The sequence below is a fragment of the Epinephelus fuscoguttatus genome, linkage group LG6 (assembly GCF_011397635.1).
Source record: "Epinephelus fuscoguttatus linkage group LG6, E.fuscoguttatus.final_Chr_v1".
NCBI classification, from domain to species: Eukaryota; Metazoa; Chordata; class Actinopteri; order Perciformes; family Serranidae; genus Epinephelus; species Epinephelus fuscoguttatus.
The window spans coordinates 13,067,960-13,079,398 of NC_064757.1; positions in this window are offsets into that span (position 1 = coordinate 13,067,960).

Genomic DNA, 11,439 nt, shown 5'->3' on the forward strand with positions numbered 1-11,439 from the left:
CTCCCTACATCTCATTGTTTTGTATGTCATGCTTTATCAGAACTACTGACAGAAGTGAAGTAGTTAGGGCAGGATGCACTCAGTCACACAATTTCGTGTCACTTGTTGACAAAGCATTGCATCACGTACTAAACGTTTAGTCCTGTTTGAATGGACTCTGGATGGCCTTCATTTCTAGGCACTGGGAGTTATGTGCACTCTCTCAGCATGCTACTTATGTTGTTGTGCATTCATGTTGTTATACTGAGTTGCCTCAGCAAGGAGTGGCAACATGCCACATTACAGAGTAGAACTAAGTGCAGACAGGACAGTCGTCACATTGTTCTTCTATCCATTCTATCAAATTATTCTGCTTTCTTCTCCATAGCAAAGAGTGCATTGTTGCACTGTGCATTCAAGATCCACCTCTCAATAGTCTGTATAAACAGGAAATACATCACAGTAACAATACCATTTCATAGGAAACCAAATTTATCGTTTTAGCTGCCGTGCATCAGTGGACCTATAAAGCACAAACAGTTCTACCAATTTATGCCTCTATAGCAGTTATAGAATGGGTGTTATAATGTAGGACACTAAACACTGTGCCTTCAAACAATAATAAAACATCTACCTCCACAACATGGCAAATGTACAATTCAGTGTAACCTCTCTTTGTAAAATACACAAAACCTATTGGTCAGCTACCTCAATTTCCTTCATTGTACACAATAAATAACTCTACCTTCAATAATATGTTAACACGTCACAGTTAAAAACATTCAAGTGGTAAGAAATGCAAACTAACTATAAAGCACAAACTTGTTTCAACAGCCCCAAACGAATGTATTACAATCCCAACAAATTCTTTCACTTCATACAAAAACAATTACACATAATGCTGCGATAGGTGATATGTTGCTTGGTGGGGGTTGTTAGTATTGATGACCAGTAACTTCTAAATGCTAAAAGAGAACCAGTTCTCACAACATGTTATCTGACCACAGCAGAAGGCAAAAGTTTATGGTTGTTCCAAATGGGCACACTAGATGGCAGAGTGAAAAGCCAGTTGTCATAGAGACATGATATTGTTCAAAACATAGACTGTACATAAAGATGGGCGACATGACAGCTCCCCGAAAGTGAAGCCAAATATCTCAATCACCACCATATGGCTGGCTGCAGTATTGGTCATAAGCCCCGCCCCCACCATGTTAGGGGATGGGACATGGAACAAACAAGTACACGTTAAGTAAATTTTTCCTAAAGATGATTTCTGTCATTTTAGGTAGTTCTTATAACACTGCTGAATGATTAAGTGTTTGTTTTCTGAGAGGTTTGGTTTAACTACTTAACTGATAATATAGAAAGGGTGGGGTGAATGTCATGACTGAAAGCTGTGTGTGCCAGTTGGTACAACTGGAAACTCAAGACTCTGGCTACAAATGATGTGACCAGCGCAAGATGCCGGCAGCTGTACCCAGCATAGTTTAGCTTCATTTTTGTACAGTGGTAGGAAGTGGAGACATATTGTGCATCTTTATATAGCCTATATTCACTGGTTCAAATAAGGAGGTAGAGGTGCATATTCCCAGACAGTCTCTCTTGAGACTGATCTGTTTGTTTGTACCCTTGACAAGAAGCAGATGTGGTAGGCATGGAAACTTTCTCTCCTCATCGCAGCCAATCTCATCACTCAGCACTACATGGCTGAAACTGCTTATCAACTGGCTCTGGAAATGGAGAATTATCTAGAACAGAATAAGAAGCACTAGGAATAGTAAATACAATATTCTAATGTTAAAGTAAGACAGGCAACATATGTAGAGAAAGAAATGGATAATTGTTTTTACCCGATGAACATACATTAAGATGGACAACGCATTTCCACTTACTCCCACTGTACAAAAATGAAGCCGAAACATCCCAGATACAGCCGCTGTCATCTTGACAATCATGAGCTGTGCCATTTATCATGAGCATGCCATCAATCATGAAGTCAAACCCCCTTTTTATAGCAGCCGATAACTAATTAAAACGAAACTTAGTTAAAAAATGAACACACATTAAGTGTGATAATAACTACCTAAAATGTCAGAAACCATCTTTGAGAAAAAAAATATTTGATGTGTACTTGGTGTACGTTTTTAGTTTGCTCCATGTCCCATCCTCTAACATGGAGGTGGCGGGTTCATGAACTATACTGCAGCCAGCCACAAGGGGGCAATCGAGATGTTTTGGCTTCACTTTCGGGGAGCTGTCATGTCCTCCATCTTTAAATACAGTTCATATACAGTTCATATATATATATATATATATATATATATATATATATATATATATATATATATATATATATATATATCTATGTATATATATATATATATATATATATATATCTATATATATATATATATGTGTGTGTGTGTGTGTATATATATATATATATATATATATATATGTATGTGTGTGTGTGTGTGTGTGTGTATATATACATATGTATGTATGTATAATGTAATGATGTAATAAAAGGCTTCAGTATCTAAACTGAACCAATCAATTTGAGAGGGTCATCGCAATCTATGTGCCACAGTAAATCATCAGACATGATCCTTTCTGGGGCAGCCCAGGTTCGACTCCAGCCTGTGGCCCCTTGCTGCATGTCACTCCCTCCCTCTCTCTCTCCCCCCTTCACACTTCACTATCCTATCAATTAAAGGCAAAAAATGCCCTAAAAAATATCTTAAAAAAACAAAAACAAAACATGTGATTGATACAACAGTAATAACAGACAGGACCTCTAGTTTCCCGGCACTGCGCAGGGTGGCGAGCTCAGTTTGGTAGTTCGGCAGACCAAGGTGCGCAGAGATGGGTGTGGCGGCGCAGCAGGGGGAGGTGTCGACAGATCCAGCTTGGCGCAGTGACAGTTTCGTGCCAAAAGGCTTCGCCGAAGGTGCGCTAAAAGCTCGCCAGCTGAAACCAGGTCTACTGTCAGTGCAGGCGGAGCGCAGCTGGTGTAAGCCAAAGTTTGGCTGACCGGCAGACAGTGCGCACACGTCACCAAAACCTCACAGGCAGGTTTCCAGAATGTCAGGCACATTAACAATGCAATAAATACCCCAAAACCACTATTCAATGCAACTATCTGCAATCAGCACATAAATGTATCTCTGTATCGACTGTCCCGTCACATCTAATGTCAGATCAAAGGGGATTGGCATCATCTTAGAAAAGTCAAAAGAAAAGAAACAGAGTGACACTGCGAGAGAGAAAGAGAGAGCGCGAAACGCAACATTGATTTACAATTGTGGTGACCTCCTCCCAGGCTACCTTTGCATTATCAGCCCGTGGAGGTCTGCTCGCAGTTCCGTATATTCGGACACTGCGAGCTTGGACCTCCTGGCCCACAACATCAGTTTCCTCCTGGGAGAAGTTTGGCCGTCTGACGCTGCTGCTCTCTTCTGCCATGGCAAACCGAGCAAACTCTCATTACGCCTTCGCGCGGCGCATTTAAGGGCGAGGAGAGGGGCTCGTTTGAGTGGTGTGATGTGAATCGGCTGTGAATGTGAGGCATGCTAACCTAGTGTTTAGATACACTTGGGTTTTCCTGTGATGTTAAAAAGATTACTCTCCAGGAAAATAATATCATACTTTTCCCAATAAAACCAGCCCAGTCGCCAAAATAAAATGGCATTTTACATTTCTGCAAAGCACGGATGTGTTACATTTGCATGTCTCATAGGTATGAGTAGTTCAGATTACATGTATATGAGCTGAGTTTCTCATCAGGAGGAGGGTGGATGGTGTGACACCTCAGCAAGAGATGACGGCCAAGCAGCAGATCATTATTTGAGACCAACTATAGCAGGTTTTTTTTCAACAGGCTGGGACATGTCGAGTCATGATTATAGAGACAGATGCATATATATATATATATATATATATATATATATATTTTTTTAATTGATAGGAAAGTCAAGTGTGAAAGGGGGAGAGAGAGAGAGATGGAATGACATGCAGCAAAGCGCCACACACTGGAGTCGAACCCAGGCCGCTGCAGCAACAGCCTTGTACATGGGGCGCCTGCTCTACCGCTAAGCCACCGACGCCCCCAGATGCAGATATTTTTTAAAAGCAGGTTGACAAATGTCCAACGGTGTTTGTAGTGTCAAAAATCTGTATTTTTAATAACAATTCAGGACATGTCTGGCCTTGTTTTTATAAACAGATGATTTTAAAACAAAACATGATGTTTTTCTAACCCTAAAAATGTGGTCGTTAACTTTTAACCACAAGTTAACCACAGTGTTGTGACAACATAAAACTGATAATTGGGACATAAATAAACATAAAGTTTTGACATGTCCACTACATATGGAACATACAAATAATCAAGGTTTGGAGAAATATACAATACCAACATTTACTCTGTCGATTGGTTGAGAAAATCCAGAATTTTTTCCATTAAAGGGGTACTACACCCATTTTCAAAATTCATACAATTTTTCCTATGGTCTAAGACAGTCAAAAACATCAACAACTCTCTCCCAAATCCAGAAACCACAGTGCTAAAACACAAACTTGTGATATCATAGGGTATAAGGTCTGGAGCTGCTCCACAGACAATTAATGGTTAAAGATGTTCTAGATGACATCAAGAGCACCGAGGGAATGCTCTGAGTATATGGGTACATTTTCTCCAGACTTTATACTTTATGACATCACAAGTTTAAGACTTACTCCTCTGATTTCTGGCTTTGAGAAAGAGTTGCTCAAATTCGCCAATACTGACTGAACTGTCCTTTGCCACAGAAAGTACATATTGGAATTATTAATTTAGGTTGGGGTTCCCCTTAAAGGTATTTTTATTTGTCACAGAAAACACCCCCAGAAATTTGGGGATCTTGATTCCCAGTAGCTATAATGTGCAGCCTCAGGTTTTGTGCCAGGTGGCAGGTGGTAAACCTAACATTTGTCAGTGATGTACATACTTCACTTTGAAAAAATATTACGGAGATACACACACGTTTGCTGTTGTTCACACAGCAGACAAAGTTCTCCAAAGAGCCATAGCTTACATATAGGACCTTTTACAAACTTACACAAAACACAAATGTTCTAGATGTTTTCTTGCTTTCTGTATAGATGCTTAATTGCAGAGATCTAATGGTATCCAAAAGGAAATGCCTTGTCATATCTTTATAATCTAAATCATTTGTTGTCTTAAGATCTTGTGTTGCTTAATTGATCATGTGTTTTGTTTATGGCTGTGATATATAAAAAAAACCCACCCAATGTTAAATTCTGCACTAAGTTACTTACAGCTGATAATAATGGTATTGCACAAAGGTATTTTGTAAATAATTTATGCATTCAAGGGTTGTGGTCCACTACAGCAACAGAGACCACCACTACTACATAGAATACAAATACAAACGATCATACAGGATCAAAAAGTATAAGTATTTTATCTCCAAGAATCACAGGCAAAGAATTAGATATAAAAGAAGGGTTTAATATGTTGAAGTGTTAATCTTGGGATCTTTGTGTTTTGGTGCCATCTTTATTGCTAAGCTGTCACTGGTGTTGTGTAACTTAAATATATTGCCAGGTTGTGGCCTTGTCAATGTGTGCAGCACTGTTATTGTAATTTTAGCAAAGCCTTGAGGAGGTCTGTCACAATAACACCAATCCCTGGTTTCTGCAAGGGAGAACAACACATTTTATGTGCTCCTGACAAGTATTTCAATTGGCATTAGAAATGTGAAGTATGACAGCTCAGATGTCATGAACAATGAGTGCTTGTGGCACAGGGGGTTGTAATGGTGTAATTGCTGTTGAATTCATTTGAATGTATTACTGACATTAGTGGTCGACATGTATTATTTTAGTGAAGTGAGTCTAATGCTTGCCAACACCTCAGAGGAACCAAAACAGGCGTTGCAGGTTACTATATGTTTGTGGCTTGTAATACAAACTTTGACTTTGTTCATATTGTTGTTCTTAATACTTTTTGCCTGATGTAATCCTGTGGTTCTGTGTCTATGTGTGTACTGTGGTTCGACTGACCATGACAGTGCATGAGAAATGCATCGGAGGAAAGAAGCTACAACTTCAAACAAATGAGCAGCACTGTGTTTTCCTGTCTATAGCTTTAAGTAATGGAAGATAATGAGTCGGCTTGTCTTTGCACAAAGGTCCAGTCCCATGCCAGATATCCTCAGCTGTAAACTCAAGCCAATAGTCCTGATGGTGGCGCTACAGCAAGTGTCTAAAGTTCAAAACTTTGAAAGTTCATAACAAATCAACCATATGTGCTACAACTTAACAACTTTCATCAAACTGTAGCCGCAATACTGAAGAAACTTTTGTACATTTAAACCTATTACAAATTATGAAGTTCATCACTCTTCTCTACACTTTTTTTTTCAAAAACTGTAAAACTTCTTAAACCTATCTCCTCCCACAATGTTTGCTCAAGTGACACCAAACTTGCTACAGAGCATCTTCAGACTGTCCTACAAAAACTATGTTTCTCAGATTTTTGATTTATCAAAAATTGAGCCTACAGTGCATCAAAATGTTTGACTGTAAACGTTACTGTAAACATATACATGCAAATTCTTGCTAAATAAATCTTCAATGTTCATGAAAAAAATGACAAAATTCTATAGTCATGGTAGATGATGTGTGGCAAAGTTCAGAATTTTATCTCAGAAACTGAATTTTTGACAGCATTTTGAATTTTGCTCTAATGTGAACAATTGGAGTTATTGTAAAAATGGCAATTTTAAACATCAGTTTTTCACTTATGGAGCAAATCAATCATTGTTACAAACAAATTACCAACATCTCCATGCTGTCTAGATGCAATATGTGTATTTCCAGATTTTTGTTTCGATAACTGAATTTTTTACAGTGGTTTCAAATCTGCTTTTCCATGCATGGACAGCTGCTAAACCTGCACATCTTGCTTAGTCAATTGTTGAAGCTACACATGACTTGTCACTGACTAATTAGCTCAGTGAGACAGAAATTGATTCTTAGTCTTAGAGCTTGTGGGTTCAAGCCTCAGCTGTTGCAAAAGGCAGATTGTGTTGCTAAATTCCTAAATATCTTCCAATTCTTCTCCTTGTTGCTCAGAATTGCCTAAAAATGCCTGGACCTTACCCATCGCTGCGCAGCAGCTATAATTATTATATTATTACTTAACTGAATTTTCACAATACACACATAATTTAAGAGGTGCCATTTTCATTGTAGAATAGATATTTTCTCTCTGAACTCCTGAAGCTCGAGACAAGATGCTAATAGCTCTCTGAGGCACAGCGGTGCTTTGAGCTAAATGCTAACATCAGTACGCTAACATGCTCACAATGGCAATGCTAATATGCTGATGTCTGGAGCACATCTATGTTCCCCAGTGTCCTATGTTACCAGGTTCAATATTCTGTTTACACACATTAACCCTCCATTGTGTCAGATCTAATTTGACCCATTTCATGTTGAAATTTTTCATAAATAAACAAACATGACCTTTGACCTCTTTCTCATTCTTAGCCTGTTTGTAGATGGCAATTGTCAGCTAAAATGTTTGATAATAATTTTCCATCTTTTATCCATCCTTTGTTTTTCTTTTCATTGACTAATTTATTATTTTAAATTTAGGGCTGAAATATGTTTGGGAGTTGTTCTCCATACAAAAAGAGTAACTACTGTGGCACCCACGTAGCTCACCAGGTAGCGCAGGTACCATTAAGGCTGATTCCAGTGCAATTTTATGATTCTCAGAACTATGATTATAGTCCCTTTACCTAACCCTGGCTCATGTGGATACAGGGCTGAGTAATATCTTTTTCAGGTGGCCATTATGTGCTTTATTGAGCTCGGGAACATAGGACCATTTGTCCACTTACCATTATGCCATTAGATATAAATCTTGGAAACTTAGGACCCCAGGAAAACTGAAATGACCCCACTGAGGTCCAGCAGCTATAATGTTTACTGTGTTCACCATCATATTTTATTGCATGCTAACATCTGCTGATTAGCACAAAGTGCAGCTGAGTCTAAAGAATGTTACCAGTTTTACCATTATTTTGCCTTAAACCAAAGTATTGGACAAATTTAAATTTTGACCTGGTGATGGTGCCAGAGGTTGTTTTACCTAATTCAGAGGATTGCCATTAATATTTGTATCAAATTTAATAGCAATCCATACAATAGTTGTTGAGATATTTTGCTCAAAAAACAAATGTCAACCTGGTGGTGGCACTAGTGGAAAAGTCACCAGGATTCATTGTCTCTGGGCACCACAGATATCAGCACCGTGGCTATCTGTGGCAAAAAAAAAAAAAAAAAAAAGTTTAAAATTGTATTCTGATTGTTTACATTACAATATAACCCATGGCATCTTAGCTGCTCTAAAGTGCGGATCATTCATTACAGGATGGTCTTCATCCTACACTCTACCTCGCAGTAGGCATGCTTGCATATCAATTGTAAAAGACAGGTGTGGGGGACAATGCTGCATTTGGTTGTGGGTGTAGCTACAAACTAAATGATGTGTCTAACCATTAGCTGCAACACTGGCACAGTCTTAAACTGTCTGTGATCTCAACAATGTTTTGGGGTTTTTGTGTCAATGTAAAATTGTTTTTAATGTGTCAGATTGTATGCAGCAAACTGCGGTGTATTTATGTTCAATGTGCCCATTATCTGTTGTTCTGTAGGCCTGTTGATTTTCTTGTGCATTTGTTACTAAATAAATGATTCAGTCAGAGGCCTTTTTGTTTGTGTGTTGCTGGTATATCAAGCTTTAGATCATTTATAGGTGTGTCTACAGCCATAGGGTCCTTTGTAACACTGCTCACAGAACTTCATCAAAGCTCACTCTGAAATGTAGCCCACTCACTTTCACTCACGCTATCAGCTGGACATATTTGTAGTGAACACACAGTAGGAAACTGAGGGATGTAAGCCTTCTGATAAGCTTTGTACTCATTGTGAGCTGTAGTGACGACACTCCACTCCACAGCAGGGTGACATGCTTACATTCATGCTTTAAGATTGTGATGATGACCGTGTGGTAACCTGTCAAAGCTGAGTGCTGCCTCTTGCTCAGTGTATGCTGAAATGGGTTACAGGTCCCTACGACCCTGAACTTCACAAATGGCTTAGAAAATGAACAGATGAATAGAATGACAGGAAGACTTCATTATATTAAAACCACTGAAAGCCCAATAGAGCCTAAAGTGTAGATTTTCTCATTACTGTGAAAAATGACCTTTCATAGGAATATTAAATATTTGCTCTCAAAGAATATGAAGCTATCTTCCACTTGCAAGGTTTTCAAATGGATCAATTTATGGAGATAAATAATACTGATTTTGTCGCTCAAGTCACTGCAGGGAAGAGCACCCACATGGATTCAGTGGTAAATGTTGATCACAGTGTGTCATAGAGTGCTGCTGAGATTGAGACACATTCTCTGCACTCACAGAACAAAATTAATTAAAATCACAGCAGGACGTGGAGGGAGGGGTGTAAAGTCTACACCGAATGACCAGTACAATGGAAAAGTCCTGCAACAACTACTGCCTTTGCAAAACTGTTAATTGTTGTATGGGACCACACAACATTGTACTTTGGATTGTTTGTAATGTTCACAAGGAGAATTAAACAGTTAGACTACACTTAGCTAAAGGAGTGAGTAGCCTACAGGTTGGAGAACGTAGATGACAGTGGCGTACGCCACCATAAATTGTTCCATTTTGTACGAAATAAATGATACATTATCAGCATGACCATTACAATAACCACAATGGAATTACAGTGTCTACGCTCCCCTTGGCTCTGCCTACCTTTTATGTCTGACAGTCATCATGGCCTGTCAACTTGTAATCTGCCACTGGCTCTTTTAAACCCCACCCCTAATGTTTTATGAAGCCATTACGTGGGCAGCAATCATACGATAATTGGCACTAAACGTTATGTAGTGAAGTACAGAAATCCATTTATAACTTTAATCGTAAGATTAGAAATATATTAACCCTTTGCTTTCTCACTTTTGGTATCAAATCATTGGGTACAGCATGTCTGTCAACCTGGGTTATTCTTAAATATGCTTTATAAATACATTTGTCTCTACTTGAAATAAAACTGAAACAAGTTTCATGGAAATGCTCTCTATAAAAGAAATGTTCATGTTTGACTCTAATGTATACACTGGAAAAATCTAATTAACAAAGAACAAGCATGTTTTTATGACTGTGTATATGCATATGCAGGTGTGACATGAAATTCAATGTGAAGGCAGCGTTACAAAAAGTAAGTCAGATCTTACTGTGGCATATTTTTCATCCATCAGGTAATTAACACCTTAGAAAAGGTTTCCAAAAGGCAGCAAAATAAATAAATAAATAAATGAATAAATAAATAACCACAGACAGTGTGATGCCACGATATTACAATTATTTTTAAGTTTTATTTAATGTTTTCAATTAATATGATTATGCATATGAATTCTAAAATGAGACCTTTTTGTATAGCCTACAGTGCTGTGAAAAAGTATTTGCTCCCTTCCTGATTTCTTATATTTTTACATATTCATCACACTTAAATGTTTCAGATCATCAAATAAATTTTAATATTAGACAAAGATAGCCCAAGTAAATACAAAATGCAGTTTTTAAATGTTGATTTCATTTATTAAGGGCAAAAAGCCACCCAGACCTACCTGGCCCTGTGTGAAAAAGTAATAGTAGTGGTAGTGATGGTCTGGGGCTGCTTTGCTGCTTCAGGACCTGGATGACTTGCTGATGGTACCATGAATTCTGCTCTCTACCAGAAAATCCTGAAGGATTATGCAGCAGGACAATGATCTGAAACACAGCAGCAAGTCCACCTCTGAATGGCTTAAAAAAAACAAAATGAAGGTTTGGAGTGGCCTAGTCAAAGCCTTAAATGAAAGAATGAATCCGATTGATGCTCTGGCATGACCTTAATCAGGCCGTTCATACTTAAAAACCCTCCAATATGGCTGAATTAAAACAATTCTGTAAAGAAGAATGGGCCAAAATTCCTCCACAGCGATGTAAAAGACTCATTGCCAGTTGTCACAAATGCTTGATTGCAGTTGTTGCCCCCACGGGTGGCACAACCAGTTATTAGGTTTAGGGGGCAATTACTTTTTCACATAGGGCCAGGTAGGTTTGGATAGCTTTTTACCCTTAATAATAATAGGCGTATAGTCTATGTGTCAGTCTTCAAATATTCATCACGGTGTGCTACTGGAATGGTGGATGGATTACTGAACAAGCCTAATAAGCACAGGCCCCGAGGCACCCTGATATCTTGAGCCCCACACAGACACAAAACAACCACACAGTGACATAAAACAGCCACAGACGGACACAAAAAACTACAAAGATATGCGTAACAACCACAGAGTCAAAAAAT